The sequence below is a fragment of the Diceros bicornis genome, chromosome 19 (genome assembly GCF_020826845.1).
Source record: "Diceros bicornis minor isolate mBicDic1 chromosome 19, mDicBic1.mat.cur, whole genome shotgun sequence".
Lineage (NCBI taxonomy): Eukaryota > Metazoa > Chordata > Mammalia > Perissodactyla > Rhinocerotidae > Diceros > Diceros bicornis.
The window spans coordinates 60,125,526-60,143,181 of NC_080758.1; positions in this window are offsets into that span (position 1 = coordinate 60,125,526).

Genomic DNA, 17,656 nt, shown 5'->3' on the forward strand with positions numbered 1-17,656 from the left:
TCAGTTCTGGGCATATTTGAAATACCTATGCAAACTTGTTCCTAGATAGTATCTTGCCACTTTGAATGAGAATGTGCTTGCTTACAGCAACGTGCTATATGTTCTGAATGCCCGAATTGGGAATCTGTGTCAAAACTTTGTTAGAAATTATGTTATCCTTACTAGATGGAAGTAAGGGAGATGGGGCATGAAGTTATTTGTAGGCGTTGGAGACATACAACGTTTAGTTCAGTTCTGGGCATCTTTGAAATACCAATACAAACTTGTTCCTACATAGTAACTTGCAACTTTGAATGAGAATGTGCTTGCTTACAGCAACGTGATACATCTTCTACATGCCCGAATTGGGAATCTGTTTCAAAAATTTTGTTAGGAATTATGTGATCCTTACTAGCTGGAAGTAAGAGAGATGGGGCATGAAGTTATTTCTAGGAGTTGGAGACATACCAAGTTTAGCTCAGTTCTGGGCATCTTTGAAATACCTGTACAAACTTGTTCCTACATAGTAACTTGCAACTTTGAATGAGAATGCGCTTGCTTACAGCAACGTGATATATGTTCTTAATGCCCGAATTGGGAATCTGTGTCAAAAATTTGTTAGAAATTATGTGATCCTTACTAGATGGAAGTAAGGGAGATGGGGCATGAAGATATTTCTAGGAGTTGGAGACATACCAAGTTTAGCTCAGTTCTGGGCATCTTTGAAATACCTATACAAACTTGTTCCTACACAGTAACTTGCCACTTTGAATGAGAATGTTCTTGCTTACATCAACTTGCTATATGTTCTGAATGCCCGAATTGGGAATCTGTGTCAAATCTTTGTTAGGAATAATGTGATCCTTACTAGCTGGAAGTAAGGGAGATGGGGCATGAATTTATTTCTCGGAGTTGGAGACATACAATGTTTAGCTCAGTTCTGGGCATCTTTGAAATACCTATACAAACTTGTTCCTACTTAGTAACTTGCAAATTTGAATGAGAATGTGCTTGCTTACAGCAACGTGCTATATGTTCTGAATGCCCGAATAGGGAATCTGTGTCAAAACTTTGTTAGGCATTATGTGATCCTTACTAGATGGAAGTAAGGGAGATGGGGCATGAAGTTATTTCTAGGAGTTGGAGACATACCAAGTTTAGCTCAGTTCTGGGCATCTTTGAAATACCTGAAGAAACTTCTTCCTACATAGTAACTTGCTACTTGGAATGAGAAAGTGCTTGCTTAAAGCAACGTGCTACATGATCTGAATGCCCGAATTGGGAATCTGTGTCAAAACTTTGTTAGGAATTATGTGATCCTTACTAGCTGGAAGTAAGGGAGATGGGGCATGAAGTTATTTCTAGGAGTTGAAGACATACAACGTTTAGCTCAGTTCTGGGCATCTTTGAAATACCTATAGAAACTTGTTCCTACATAGTAACTGGCAACTTTGAATGAGAATGTGCTTGCTTACAGCAACGTGCTATATGTTCTGAATGCCCGAATTGGGAATCTGTGTCAAAAGTTTTTTAGGAATTATGTGATCCTTACTAGCTGGAAGTAAGTGACAGGGGGCATGAAGTTATTTCTAGAAGTTGGAGACATACCAAGTTTAGCTCCGTTCTAGCCACATTTGAAATACCTATACAAACTTGTTCCTACATAGTAACTTGCCACTTTGAATGACAATGTGCTTGCGTACAGCAACATGCTATATGTTCTGAATGCCCGAATTGGGAATCTGTGTCAAAACTTTGTTAGGAATTATGTGATCCTTACTAGCTGGAAGTAAGGGAGTTGGGGCATGAAGTTATTTCTAGGAGTTTGAGACTTACCCACTTTAGCTCAGTTCTGGGCATCTTTGAAATACCTGAAGAAACTTCTTCCTACATAGTAACTTGCTACTTGGAATGAGAAAGTGCTTGCTTACAGCAACGTGCTATATGTTCTGAATGCCCGAATTCGGAATCTGTGTCAAAACTTTGATAGGAATTATGTGATCCTTACCAGCTGGAAGTAAGGGAGATGCGGCATGAAGTTATTTTTAGGAGTTGGAGACATACCAAGTTTAGCTCCGTTCTAGCCATATTTGAAATACCTATACAAACTTGTTCCTACATAGTAACTTACAACTTTGAATGAGATTGTGCTTGCTTACAGCAACGTGCTATATGTTCTGAATGCACGAATTGGGAATCTGTGTCAAAACTTTGTTAGGAATTATGTGATCCTTACTAGCTGGAAGTAAGGGAGATGGGGCATGAAGTTATTTCTAGGAGTTGGAGACATACCAAGTTTAGCTCAGTTCTGGGCATCTTTGAAATACCTATACAAACTTGTTCTTACATAGTAACTTGCAACTTTGAACGAGAATGTGCTTGCTTACAGCAACGTGCTATATGTTCTGAATGCCAGAATTGGGAATCTGCGTCAAAACTTTGTTAGGAATTATGTGATCCTTACTAGCTGGAAGTAAGGGAGATGGGGCATGAAGTTATTTCTAGGAGTTGGAGTCATACAACGATTAGCTCAGTTCTGGGCATCTTTGAAATACCTATACAAACTTGTTCCTAGATAGTATCTTGCCACTTTGAATGAGAATGTGCTTGCTTACAGCAACGTGCTATATGTTCTGAATGCCCGAATTGGGAATCTGTGTCAAAACTTTGTTAGAAATTATGTTATCCTTACTAGATGGAAGTAAGGCAGATGGGGCATGAAGTTATTTGTAGGCGTTGGAGACATACAACGTTTAGTTCAGTTCTGGGCATCTTTGAAATACCTATACAAACTTGTTCCTACATAGTAACTTGCAACTTTGAATGAGAATGTGCTTGCTTAAAGCAACGTGCTATATGTTCTGAATGCCCGAATTGGGAATCTGTGTCAAAACTTTGCTTGGAATTATGTGATCCTTACTAGCTGGAAGTAAGGGAGATGGGACATGAAGTTATTTCTAGGAGTTGGAGACATACGCACTTTAGCTCAGTTCTGGGCATCTTTGAAATACCTATAGAAACTTCTTCCTACATAGTAACTTGCTACTTGGAATAAGAAAGTGCTTGCTTACAGCAACGTGCTACATGTTCTGAATGCCAGAATTGGGAATCTGTGTCAAAACTTTGTTAGGAATTATGTGATCCTTACTAGCTGGAAGTAAGGGAGATGGGGCATGAAGTTATTTCTAGGAGTTGGAGACATACCAAGTTTAGCTCTGTTCTCGGCATCTTTGAAATAACTATACAAACTTGTTCCTACTAGTAACTTGCAACTTTGAATGAGAATGTGCTTGCTTGCAGCAACGTGCTATATGCTCTGAATGCCCGAATTGGGAATCTGTGTCAAAACTTTGTTAGAAATTATGTGATCCTTACTAGATGGAAGTAAGGGAGATGGGGCATGAAGTTATTTCTAGGCGTTGGAGACATACAACGTTTAGCTCAGTTCTGGGCATCTTTGAAATACCTAAACAAACTTGTTCCTACATAGTAACTGGCAACTTTGTATGAGAATGTGCTTTGTTACAGCAACGTGCTATATGTTCTGAATGCCCGAATTGGGAATCTGTGTCAAAACTTTGTTAGGAATTATGTGATCCTTACTAGCTGGAAGTAAGGGAGATGGGGCATGAAGTTATTTCTATGAGTTGGAGACATACCAAGTTTAGCTCAGTTCTGGGCATCTTTGATATACCTATACAATCTTGTTCCTACATAGTAACTTGCCACTTTGAATGAGAATGTGCTTCCTTCCAGCAACGTGCTATATGATCTGAATGATCGAGTTGGGAATCTGTGTCAAAACTTTGTTAGGAATTATGTGATCCTTACTAGATGGAAGTAAGGGAGATGGGGCATGAAGTTATTTCTAGGAGTTAGAGACATACCCACTTTAGCTCAGATCTGGGCATCGTTGAAATACCTATAGAAACTTCTTCCTACACTGTAACTTGCTACTTGGAATGAGAAAGTGCTTGCTTAAAGCAACGTGCTACATGATCTGAATGTCCGAATTGGGAATCTGTGTCAAAACATTTTTAGGAAATATGTGATCCTTACTAGCTGGAAGTAAGGGAGATGGGGCATGAAGTTATTTCTAGGAGTTGGAGACATACAACGTTTAGCTCAGTTCTGGGCATCTTTGAAATACCTATACAAACTTGTTCCTACATAGTAACTGGCAGCTTTGAATGAGAATGTGCTTGCTTACAGCAACGTGCTATAGGTTCTGAATGCCCGAATTGGGAATCTGTGTCAAAACTTTTTTAGGAATTATGTGATCCTTACTAGCTGGAAGTAAGGGAGAGGGGGCATGAAGTTATTTCTAGGAGTTGGAGACATACGCACTTTAGCTCAGTTCTGGGCATCATTGAAATACCTATACAAACTTGTTCCTACATAGTAACTTGCAACTTTGAATGAGAATGTGCTTGCTTGCAGCAACGTGCTATATGCTCTGAATGCCCGAATTGGGAATCTGTGTCAAAACTTTGTTAGAAATTATGTGATCCTTACAAGATGGAAGTAAGGGAGATGGGTCATGAAGTTATTTCTAGGAGTTGGAGACATACAAGGTTTAGCTCAGTTCTGGGCATCTTTGATATACCTATACAATCTTGTTCCTACATGGTAACTTGCCACTTTGAATGAGAATGTGCTTGCTTCCAGCAACGTGCTATATGATCTGAATGATCGAGTTGGGAATCTGTGTCAAAACTTTGTTAGGAATTATGTGATCCTTACTAGATGGAAGTAAGGGAGATGGGGCATGAAGTTATTTCTAGGAGTTAGAGACATACCCACTTTAGCTCAGTTCTGGGCATCGTTGAAATACCTATAGAAACTTCTTCCTACACTGTAACTTGCTACTTGGAATGAGAAAGTGCTTGCTTAAAGCAACGTGCTACATGATCTGAATGTCCGAATTGGGAATCTGTGTCAAAACATTTTTAGGAAATATCTGATCCTTACTAGCTGGAAGAAAGGGAGATGGGGCATGAAGTTATTTCTAGGAGTTGGAGACATACAACGTTTAGCTCAGTTCTGGGCATCTTTGAAATACCTATACAAACTTGTTCCTACATAGTACTGGCAGCTTTGAATGAGAATGTGCTTGCTTACAGCAACGTGCTATAGGTTCTGAATGCCCGAATTGGGAATCTGTGTCAAAACTTTTTTAGGAATTATGTGATCCTTACTAGCTGGAAGTAAGGGAGAGGGGGCATGAAGTTATTTCTAGGAGTTGGAGACATACCAAGTTTAGCTCCGTTCTAGCCATATTTGAAATACCTATACAAACTTGTTCCTACATAGTAACTTGCAACTTTGAATGAGAATGTGCTTGCTTACAGCAACGTGCTACATGTTCTGAATGCCCGAATTGGGAATCTGTGTCAAAAATTTTGTTAGGAATTATGTGATCCTTACTAGCTGGAAGTAAGGGAGATGGGGCATGAAGTTATTTCTAGGAGTTGGAGACATACCAAGTTTAGCTCAGTTCTGGGCATCTTTGAAAAACCTAAACAAACTTGTTCCTACATAGTAACTTGCAACTTTGAATGAGAATGTGCTTGCTTACAGCAACGTGCTATATGTTCTGAATGCCCGAATTGGGAATCTGTGTCAAAACTTTGTTAGGAAATATGTGATCCTTACTAGCTGGAAGTAAGGGAGATGGGGCATGAAGTTATTTCTAGGAGTTGGAGACATACCAAGTTTAGCTCAGTTCTGGGCATCTTTGAAATACCTATAGAAATTTCTTCCTACATATTAACTTGCTACTTGGAATGAGAATGTGCTTGCTTAAAGCAACGTGCTACATGTTCTGAATGCCCGAATTGGGAATCTGTGTCAAAACTTTGTTAGGAATTATGTGATCCTTACTAGCTGGAAGTAAGGAAGATGGGGCATGAAGTTATTTCTTGGAGTTGGAGACATACCAAGTTTAGCTCAGTTCTGGGCATCTTTGAAATACCTATACAAACTTGTTCCTACATAGTAACATGCCACTTTGAATGTGAATGAGCTTGCTTACAGCAACGTGCTATATGTTGTGAATTCACGAATTGGGAATCTGTGTCAAAACTTTGTGAGGAATTATGTGATATTTACTAGATGAAAGTAAGTGAGATGGAGCATAAATTTATTTCTAGGAGTTGGAGACATACCCACTTTAGCTCAGTTCTGGGCATCGTTGAAATACCTATAGAAACTTCTTCCTACATAGTAACTTGCTACTTGGAATGAGAAAGTGCTTGCTTAAAGCAACGTGCTACATGTTCTGAATCCCCGAAGTGGGAATCTGTGTCAAAACTTTGTTAGGAGTTATGTGATCCTTACTAGCTGGAAGTAAGGGAGATGGGGCATGAGGTTATTTCTAGGAGTTGGAGAAATACCAAGTTTAGCTCAGTTGTGGGCATCTTTGAAATACCTATACAAACTTGTTCCTACATAGTAACTTGCAACATTGAATGAGAATGTGCTTGCTTACAGCAACGTGCTATATGTTCTGAATGCCCGAATTGGTAATCTGTGTCAAAACTTTGTTAGGAATTATGTGATCCTTACTAGCTGGAAGTAAGGGAGATGGGGCATGAAGTTATTTCCAGGAGTTGGAGACATACCAAGTTTAGCTCAGTTCTGGGCATCTTTGAAATACCTATACAAACTTGTTCCTACATAGTAACTTGCCACTTTGAATGAGAATGTGCTTGCTTACAGCAACGTGCTATATGTTCTGAATGCCCGAATTGGGAATATGTGTCAAAACTTTGTTAGGAATTATGTGATCCTTACTAGCTGGAAGTATGGGAGATGCGGTATGAAGATATTTCTAGGAGTTGGAGACATACCCACTTTAGCTCAGTTCTGGGCATCTTTGAAATACCTATACAAACTTGTACCTACATAGTAACTTGCCACTTTGTATGAGAATGTGCTTGCTTACAGCAACGTGCTATATGTTCTGAAAGCCCGAATTGGGAATCTGTGTCAAAACTTTGTTAGGAATTATGTGATCCTTACTAGATGGAAGTAAGGGAGATGGGGCATGAAGTTATTTCTAGGAGTTGGAGACATACGCACTTTCGCTCAGTTCTGGGTATCCTTGAAATACCTATAGAAACTTCTTCCTACATAGTAACTTGCTCCTTGCAATGAGAAAGTGCTTGCTTAAAGCAACGTGCTACATGTTCTGAATGCACGAATTGGGAATCTGTGTCAAAACTTTGTTAGGAATTATGTGATCCATAATAGCTGCAAATAAGGGAGATGGGACATGAAGTTATTTCCAGGAGTTGGAGACATACCAAGTTTAGCTCAGTTCTGGGCATCTTTGAAATACCTATACAAACTTGTTCCGACATAATAACTTGCCACTTTGAATGAGAATGTGCTTGCTTACAGCAACGTGCTATATGTTCTGAATGCCCGAATTGGGAATCTGTGTCAAAACTTTGTTAGGAATTATGTGATCCTTACTAGGTGGAAGTAAGGGAGATGGGGCATGAAGTTATTTCTAGGAGTTGGACACATACCAAGTTTAGCTCAGTTCTGGGCATCTTTGAAATACCTATACAAACTTGTTCCTACATAGTAACTTGCAACTTTGAATGAGAATGTGCTTGCTTACAGCAACGTGCTATATGTTCTGAATGCCCGAATTGGGAATCTGTGTCAAAACTTTGTTAGGAATTATGTGATCCTTACTAGCTGGAAGTAAGGGAGATGGGGCATGAAGTTATTTCTAGGAGTTGGAGACCTACCAAGTTTAGCTCAGTTCTGGGCATCTTTGAAATACCTATACAAACTTGTTCCTACATAGTAACTTGCCACTTTGAATGAGAATGTGCTTGCTTACAGCAACGTGCTATATGTTCTGAATGCCCGAATTGGGAATCTGTGTCAAAACTTTGTTAGAAATTATGTGATCCTTACTAGATGGAATTAAGGGAGATGGGGCATGAAGTTATTTGTAGGAGTTGGAGACATACAACGTTTAGTTCAGTTCTGGGCATCTTTGAAATACCTATACAAACTTGTTCCTACATAGTAACTTGCAACTTTGAATGAGAATGTGCTTGCTTACAGCAACGTGCTACATGATCTACATGCCGGAATTGGGAATCTGTGTCAAAAATTTTGTTAGGAACTATGTGATCCTTACTAGCTGGAAGTAAGGGAGATGGGGCATGAAGTTATTTCTAGGAGTTGGAGACATACCAAGTTTAGCTCAGTTCTGGGCATCTTTGAAATACCTATAGAAACTTCTTCCTACATAGTAACTTGCAACTTTGAATGAGAATGTGCTTGCTTAAAGCAACGTGCTACATATTCTGAATGCCCGAATTGGGAATGTGTGTCAAAACTTTGTTAGGAATTATGTGATCCTTACTAGCTGGAAGTAAGGGAGATGGGGCATGAAGTTATTTGCAGGAGTTGGAGACATACCAAGTTTAGCTCAGTTCTGGGCTTCTTTGAAATACCTATACAAACTTGTTCCTACATAGTAACTTGCAACTTTGAATGAGAATGTGCTTGCTTACAGCAACGTGCTACATGTTCTGATTGCACGAATTGGGAATCTGTGTCAAAAATTTTGTTAGGAATTATGTGATCCTTACTAGCTGGAAGTAAGGGAGATGGGGCATGTAGTTATTTCTAGGAGTTGGAGACATACCAAGTTTAGCTCAGTTCTGGGCATCTTTGAAATACCTAAACAAACTTATTCCTACATAGTAACTTGCAACTTTGAATGAGAATGTGCTTGCTTACAGCAACGTGCTATATGTTCTGAATGCCTGAATTCGGAATCTGTGTCAAAACTTTGTTATGAATTATGTGATCCTTACTAGCTGGAAGTAAGGGAGAAGGGGCATGAAGTTATTTCTAGGACTTGGAGACATATCAACTTTACCTCAGTTTTGGGCATCTTTAAAACACCTATACAAACTTGTTCCTACATAGTAACTTGCAACTTTGAATGAGAATGTGCTTGCTTACAGCAACGTGCTATATGTTCTGAATGCCCGAATTGGGAATCTGTGTCAAAACTTTCATTGAAATTATGTGATCCATACTAGCTGGAAGTAAGGGAGATGGGGCATGGAGTTATTTCTAGGAGTTGGAGACATACCAAGTTTAGCTCAGTTCTGGGCATCTTTGAAAGTCCTATACAAACTTGTTCCTACAGAGTAACTTGCAGCTTTGAATGAGAATATGCTTGCTTACAGCAACGTGCTATATGTTCTGAATGCCCGAATTGGGAATCTGTGTCAAAACTTTGTTAGGAATTATGTGAATCTTACTCGCTGGAAGTAAGGGAGATGGGGCATGAAGTTATTTCTAGGAGTTGGAGACAGACCAAGTTTAGCTCAGTTCTGGGCATCTTTGAAATACCTATACAAACTTGTTCCTACATAGTAACTTGCAACTTTGAATGAGAATGTGCTTTCTTACAGCAACGTGCTATATATTCTGAATGCCCGAATTGGGAATCTGTGTCAAAACTTTGTTAGGAATTATGTGATCCTTACTAGCTGGAAGTAAGGAAGATGGGGCATGAAGTTATTTCTTGGAGTTGGAGACATACCAAGTTTAGCTCAGTTCTGGGCATCTTTGAAATACCTATACAAACTTGTTCCTACATAGTAACTTGCAACTTTGAATGAGAATGTGCTTGCTTACAGCAACGTGCTATATGTTCTGAATGCCCGAATTGGGAATCTGTGTCAAAACTTTGTTAGGAATTATGTGATCCTTACTAGCTGGAAGTGAGGGAGATGGGGCATGAAGTTATTTCTCGGAGTTGGAGACATACAACGTTTAGCTCAGTTCTGGGCATCTTTGAAATACCTATACAGACTTGTTCCTACATAGTAACTTGCAACTTTGAATGAGAATGTGCTTGCTTAGAGCATCTTGGTATATGTTCTGAATGCCCGAATTGGGAATCTGTGTCAAAACTTTGTTAGGAATTATGTGATCCTTACTAGCTGGAAGTAAGGGAGATGGGGCATGAAGTTATTTGTAGGAGTTGGAGACATACCAAGTTTAGCTCAGTTCTGGGCATCTTTGAAATACCTATACAAACTTGTTCCTACATAGTAACTTGCAACTTTGAATGAGAATGTGCTTGATTACAGCAACGTGCTATATGTTCTGAATGCCCGAATTGGGAATCTGTATCAAAACTTTGTTAGTAATTTTGTGATCCTTACTAGCTGGAAGTAAGGGAGATGGGGCATGAAGTTATTTCTAGGAGTTGGAGACATACCAAGTTTAGCTCAGTTCTGGGCATCTTTGAAATACCTATACAAACCTGTTCCTACATAGTAACTTGCAACTTTGAATGAGAATGTGCTTGCTTACAGCAACGTGCTCTATGTTCTGAATGCCCGAATTGGGAAACTGTGTCAAAACTTTGTTAGAAATTATGTTATCCTTACTAGATGGAAGTAAGGGAGATGGGGCATGAAGTTATTTCTAGGAGTTGGAGACATACAACGTTTAGCTCAGTTCTGGGCATCTTTGAAATACCTATACAAACTTGTTCCTACATAGTAACTTGCAACATTGAATGAGAATGTGCTTGCTTACAGCAACGTGCTATATGTTCTGAATGCCCGAATTGGGAATCTGTGTCAAAACTTTGTTAGAAACTATGTGATCCTTATTAGCTGGAAGTAAAGGAGAAGGGGCATGAAGTTATTTCTAGGAGTTGGAGACATACCAAGTTTAGCTCAGTTCTGGGCATCTTTGAAATACCTATACAAACTTATTCCTACATAGTAACTTGCAACTTTGAATGAGAATGTGCTTGCTTTCAGCAACGTGCTATATGTTCTGAATGCCCGAATTGGGAATCTGTGTCAAATCTTTCTTAGGAATTATGTGATCCTTACTAGCTGGAAGTAAGGGAGATGGGGCATGAAGTTATTTCTAGGAGTTGGAGACATACAACGTTTAGCTCAGTTCTGGGCATCTTTAAAATACCTATACAAACTTGTTCCTACATAGTAACTTGCTACTTGGAATGAAAAAGTAGTTGCTTAAGGAACGTGCCATATATTCTGAATGCTTGAATTGGGAATCTGTGTCAAAACTTTGTTAGGAATTATGTGATCCTTACCAGCTGGAAGTAAGGGAGATGGGGGATGAAGTTATTTCTAGGAGTTTGAGACATACCAAGTTTAGCTCAGTTCTGGGCATCTTTGAAATACCTATACAAACTTGTTCCTACATAGTAACTTGCAACTTTGAATGACAATGTGCTTGCTTACAGCAACGTGCTATATATTCTGAATGCCCGAATTGGGAATCTGTGTCAAATCTTTGTTAGGAATTATGTGATCCTTACTAGCTGGAAGTAAGGGAGATGGGGTATGAAGTTATTTCTAGGAGTTGGAGACATACCAAGTTTAGCTCAGTTCTGGGCATCTTTGAAATACCTATACAAACTTGTTCCTACATAGTAACTTGCAACTTTGAATGAGAATGTGCTTGCTTACAGCAACGTGCTATATGTTCCTAATACCCGAATTGGGAATCTGTGTCAAAACTTTGTTAAAAATTATGTGATCCTTACTAGCTGGAAATAATGGCGATGGGGCATGAAGTTATTTCTAGGAGTTGGAGACATACAACGTTTAGCTCAGTTCTGGGCATCTTTGAAATACCTATACAAACTTGTTCCTACATAGTAACTTGCAACTTTGAATGAGAATGTGCTTGCTTACAGCAACGTGCTGTATGTTCTGATTTCCCGAATTGGGAATCTGTGTCAAATCTTTGTTAGGAATTATGTGATCCTTACTAGCTGGAAGTAAGGGAGATGGTGCATGAAGTTATTTCTAGGAGTTGGAGACATACCCACTTTAGCTCAGTTCTGGGCATCTTTGAAATACCTATAGAAACTTCTTCCTACATAGAAACTTGCAACTTTGAATGAGAATGTGCTTGCTTACAGCAACGTGCTATATGTTCTGAATGCCCGAATTGGGAATCTGTGTCAAAACTTTGTTAGGAATTATGTGATCCTTACTAGCTGGAAGTAAGGGAGATGGTTCATGAAGTTATTTATAGGAGTTGGAGACATACCCACTTTAGCTCAGTTCTGGGCATCTTTGAAATACCTATAGAAACTTCTTCCTACATAGAAACTTGCAACTTTGAATGAGAATGTGCTTGCTTACAGCAACGTGCTATATGTTCTGAAGGCCCGAATTTGGAATCTGTGTCAAAACTTTGTTAGGAATTATGAGATCCTTACTAGCTGGAAGTAAGGGAGATGGGGCAAGAAGTTATTTCTAGGAGTTGGAGACATTCCCACTTTAGCTCAGTTCTGGGCATCTTTGAAATCCCTATACAAACTTGTTCCTACATAGTAACTTGCAACTTTGAATGAGAATGTGCTTGCTTACAGCAACGTGCTATATGTTCTGAATTCCCGAATTGGGAATCTGTGTCAAAACTTTCTTTGAAATTATGTGATCCTTACTAGCTGGAAGTAAGGGAGATGGGGCATGAAAATATTTCTAGGAGTTGGAGACATACCAAGTTTAGCTCAGTTCTGGGCATCTTTGAAAGTCCTATACAAACTTGTTCCTACATAGTAACTTGCAACTTTGAATGAGAATGTGCTTGCTTACAGCAACGTGCCATATGTTCTGAATGCCCGAATTGGGAATCTGTGTCAAAACTTTGTTAGGAATTATGTGAATCTTACTCGCTGGAAGTAAGGGACATGGGGCATGAAGATATTTCTGGGAGTTGGAGACATACCAAGTATAGCTCAGTTCTGGGCATCTTTGAAATACCTTACAAACTTGTTCCTACATAGTAACTTGCAACTTTGAATGAGAATGTGCTTGCTTACAGCAACGTGCTATATGTTCCTAATGCCAGAATTGGGAATCTGTTTCAAAACTTTGTTAGGAATTATGTGATCCTTACTAGCTGGAAATAAGGGCGATGGGGCATGAAGTTATTTCTAGGAGTTGGAGACATACAACGTTTAGCTCAGTTCTGGGCATCTTTGAAATACCTATACAAACTTGTTCCTACATAGTAACTTGCAACTTTGAATGAGAATGTGCTTGCTTACAGCAACGTGCTGTATGTTCTGAATGCCCGAATTGGGAATCTGTGTCAAAACTTTGTTAGGAATTTTGTGATCCTTACTAGCTGGAAGTAAGGGAGATGGGGCATGAAGTTATTTCTTGGAGTTGGACACATACCAAGTTTAGCTCAGTTCTGGGCATCTGTGAAATACCTATACAAACTTGTTCCTACATAGTAACTTTCAACTTTGAATGAGAATTTGCTTGCTTAAAGCAACCTGCTATATGTTCTGAATGCCCGAATTGGGAATCTGTATCAAAACTTTGTTAGGAATTATGTGATCCTTACTAGCTGGAAGTAAGGGAGATGGGGCATGAAGTTATTTCTAGGAGTTGGAGACATACCAAGTTTAGCTCAGTTCTGGGCATCTTTGAAATACCTATACAAACTTGTTCCTACATAGTAACTTGCAACTTTGAATGAGAATGTGCTTGCTTACAGCAACGTGCTCTATGTTCTGAATGCCCGAATTGGGAAACTGTGTCAAAACTTTGTTAGAAATTATGTTATCCTTACTAGATGGAAGTAAGGGAGATGGGGTAGGAAGTTATTTCTAGGAGTTGGAGACATACAACGTTTAGCTCAGTTCTGGGCATCTTTGAAATACCTATACAAACTTGTTCCTACATAGTAACTTGCAACATTGAATGAGAATGTGCTTGCTTACAGCAACGTGCTATATGTTCTGAATACCCTAATTTGGAATCTGTGTCAAAACTTTGTTAGGAACTATGTGATCCTTTCTAGCTGGAAGTCAGGGAGAAGGGGCATGAAGTTATTTCTAGGAGTTGGAGACATACCAAGTTTAGCTCAGTTCTGGGCATCTTTCAAATACCTATACAAACTTATTCCTACATAGTAACTTGCAACTTTGAATGAGAATGTGCTTGCTTACAGCAACGTGCTATATGTTCTGAATGCCCGAATCGGGAATCTGTGTCAAAACTTTGTTAGGAATTATGTGATCCTTACTAGCTGGTAGTAAGGGAGATGGGGCATGAAGTTATTTCTAGGAGTTGGAGACATACAACGTTTAGCTCAGTTCTGGGCATCTTTAAAATACCTATACAAACTTGTTCCTACATAGTAACTTGCTACTTGGAATGAAAAAGTAGTTGCTTAAAGGAACATGCCATATATTCTGAATGCTTGAATTGGGAATCTGTGTCAAAACTTTGTTAGGAATTATGTGATACTTACCAGCTGGAAGTAAGGGAGATGGGGTATGAAGTTATTTCTAGGAGTTGGAGACATACCAAGTTTACCTCAGTTCTGGGCATCTTTGAAATACCTATACAAACTTGTTCCTACATAGTAACTTGCAACTTTGAATGAGAATGTGCTTGCTTACAGCAACGTGCTATATGTTCCTAATGACCGAATTGGGAATCTGTGTCAAAACTTTGTTAGAAATTATGTGATCCTTACTAGCTGGAAATAATGGCGATGGGGCATGAAGTTATTTCTAGGAGTTGGAGACATACAACGTTTAGCTCAGTTCTGGGCATCTTTGAAATACCTATACAAACTTGTTCCTACATAGTAACTTGCAACTTTGAATGAGAATGTGCTTGCTTACAGCAACGTGCTGTATGTTCTGATTGCCCGAATTGGGAATCTGTGTCAAAACTTTGTTAGGAATTATGTGATCCTTACTAGCTGGAAGTAAGGGAGATGGGGCATGAAGTTATTTGTAGGAGTTGGAGACATACCAAGTTTAGCTCAGTTCTGGGCATCTTTGAAATACCTATACAAACTTGTTCCTACATAGTAACTTGCAACTTTGAATGAGAATGTGCTTGCTTACAGCAACGTGCTATATGTTCTGAATGCCCGAATTGGGAATCTGTGTCAAAACTTTGTTAGGAATTATGTGATCCTTACTAGCTGGAAGTAAGGGAGATGGGGCATGAAGTTATTTATAGGAGTTGGAGACATAGCCACTTTAGCTCAGTTCTGGGCATCTTTGAAATACCTATAGAAACTTCTTCCTACATAGAAACTTGCAACTTTGAATGAGAATGTGCTTGCTTACAGCAACGTGCTATATATTCTGAAGGCCCGAATTTGGAATCTGTGTCAAAACTTTGTTAGGAATTATGAGATCCTTACTAGCTGGAAGTAAAGGAGATGGGGCAAGAAGTTATTTCTAGGAGTTGGAGACATACCCACTTTAGGTCAGTTCTGGGCATCTTTGAAATCCCTATACAAACTTGTTCCTACATAGTAACTTGCAACTTTGAATGAGAATGTGCTTGCTTACAGCAACGTGCTATATGTTCTGAATGCCCGAATTGGGAATCTGTGTCAAAACTTTCTTTGAAATTATGTGATCCTTACTAGCTGGAAGTAAGGGAGATGGGGCATGAAAATATTTCTAGGAGTTGGAGACATACCAAGTTTAGCTCAGTTCTGGGCATCTTTGAAAGTCCTATACAAACTTGTTCCTACATAGTAACTTGCAACTTTGAATGAGAATGTGCTTGCTTACAGCAACGTGCCATATGTTCTGAATGCCCGAATTGGGAATCTGTGTCAAAACTTTGTTAGGAATTATGTGAATCTTACTCGCTGGAAGTAAGGGACATGGGGCATGTAGATATTTCTAGGAGTTGGAGACATACCAAGTTTAGCTCAGTTCTGGGCATCTTTGAAATACCTTACAAACTTGTTCCTACATAGTAACTTGCAACTTTGAATGAGAATGTGCTTGCTTACAGCAACGTGCTATATGTTCCTAATGCCAGAATTGGGAATATGTGTCAAAACTTTGTTAGAAATTATGTGATCCTTACTAGCTGGAAATAAGGGCGATGGGGCATGAAGTTATTTCTAGCAGTTGGAGACATACTACGTTTAGCTCAGTTCTGGGCATCTTTGAAATACCTATACAAACTTGTTCCTACATAGTAACTTGCAACTTTGAATGAGAATGTGCTTGCTTACAGCAACGTGCTGTATGTTCTGAATGCCCGAATTGGGAATCTGTGTCAAAACTTTGTTAGGAATTTTGTGATCCTTACTAGCTGGAAGTAAGGGAGATGGGGCATGAAGTTATTTCTAGGAGTTGGAGACATACCAAGTTTAGCTCAGTTCTGGGCATCTTTGAAATACCTATACAAACTTCTTCCTACATAGTAACTTGCAACTTTGAATGAGAATGTGCTTGCTTACAGCAACGTGCTATATGTTCTGAAGGCCCGAATTGGGAATCTGTGTCAAAACTTTGTTAGGAATTATGTGATCCTTACTAGCTGGAAGTAAGGGAGATGTGGCGTGAAGTTATTTCTACGAGTTGGAGACATACAACGTTTAGCTCAGTTCTGGGCATCTTTGAAATACCTATACAAACTTGTTCCTACATAGTAACTTGCAAATTTGAATGAGAATGTGCTTTCTTACAGCAACGTGCTATATGTTCTGAATGCCCGAATTGGGAATCTGTGTCAAAAATTTGTTAGAAATTATGTGATCCTTACTAGCTGGAAGTAAGGGAGATGGGGCATGAAGTTATTTCAAGGAGTTGGAGACATACCAAGTTTAGCTCAGTTCTGGGCATCTTTGAAATACCTATACAAACTTGTTCCTACATAATAACTTGCAACTTTGAATGAGAATGTGCTTGCTTACAGCAACGTGCTACATGTTCTGAATGCCCGAATTGGGAATCTGTTTCAAAAATTTTCTTAGGAATTATGTGATCCTTACTAGCTGGAAGTAAGGGAGATGGGGCATGACGTTATTTCTAGGAGTTGGAGACATACCAAGTTTAGCTCAGTTCTGGGCATCATTGAAATACCTATACAAACTTGTTTCTACATAGTAACTTGAAACTTTGAATGAGAATGTGCTTGCTTACAGCAACGTGCTATATGTTCTGAATGCCTGAATTCGGAATCTGTGTCAAAACTTTGTTAGGAATTATGTGATCCTTACTAGCTGGAAGTAAGGGAGATGGGACATGAAGTTATTTCTAGGAGTTGGAGACATACCAACTTTACCTCAGTTTTGGGCATCTTTAAAATACCTATACAAACTTGTACCTACATAGTAACTTGCTTCTTGGAATGAAAAAGTAGTTGCTTAAAGGAACGTGCCATATATTCTGAATGCCCGAATTGGGAATCTGTGTCAAAACTTTGTTAGGAATTATGTGATCCTTACCAGCTGGAAGTAAGGGAGATGGGGGATGAAGTTATTTCTAGGAGTTGGAGACATACCAAGTTTAGCTCAGTTCTGGGCATCTTTGAAATACCTATACAAACTTGTTCCTACATAGTAACTTGCAACTTTGAATGAGAATGTGCTTGCTTACAGCAACGTGCTATATGTTCCTAATGCCCGAATTGGGAATCTGTGTCAAATCTTTGTTAGGAATTATGTGATCCTTACTAGCTGGAAGTAAGGGAGATGGGGTATGAAGTTATTTCTAGGAGTTGGAGACATACCAAGTTTAGCTCAGTTCTGGGCATCTTTGAAATACCTATACAAACTTGTTCCTACATAGTAACTTGCAACTTTGAATGAGAATGTGCTTGCTTACAGCAACGTGCTATAT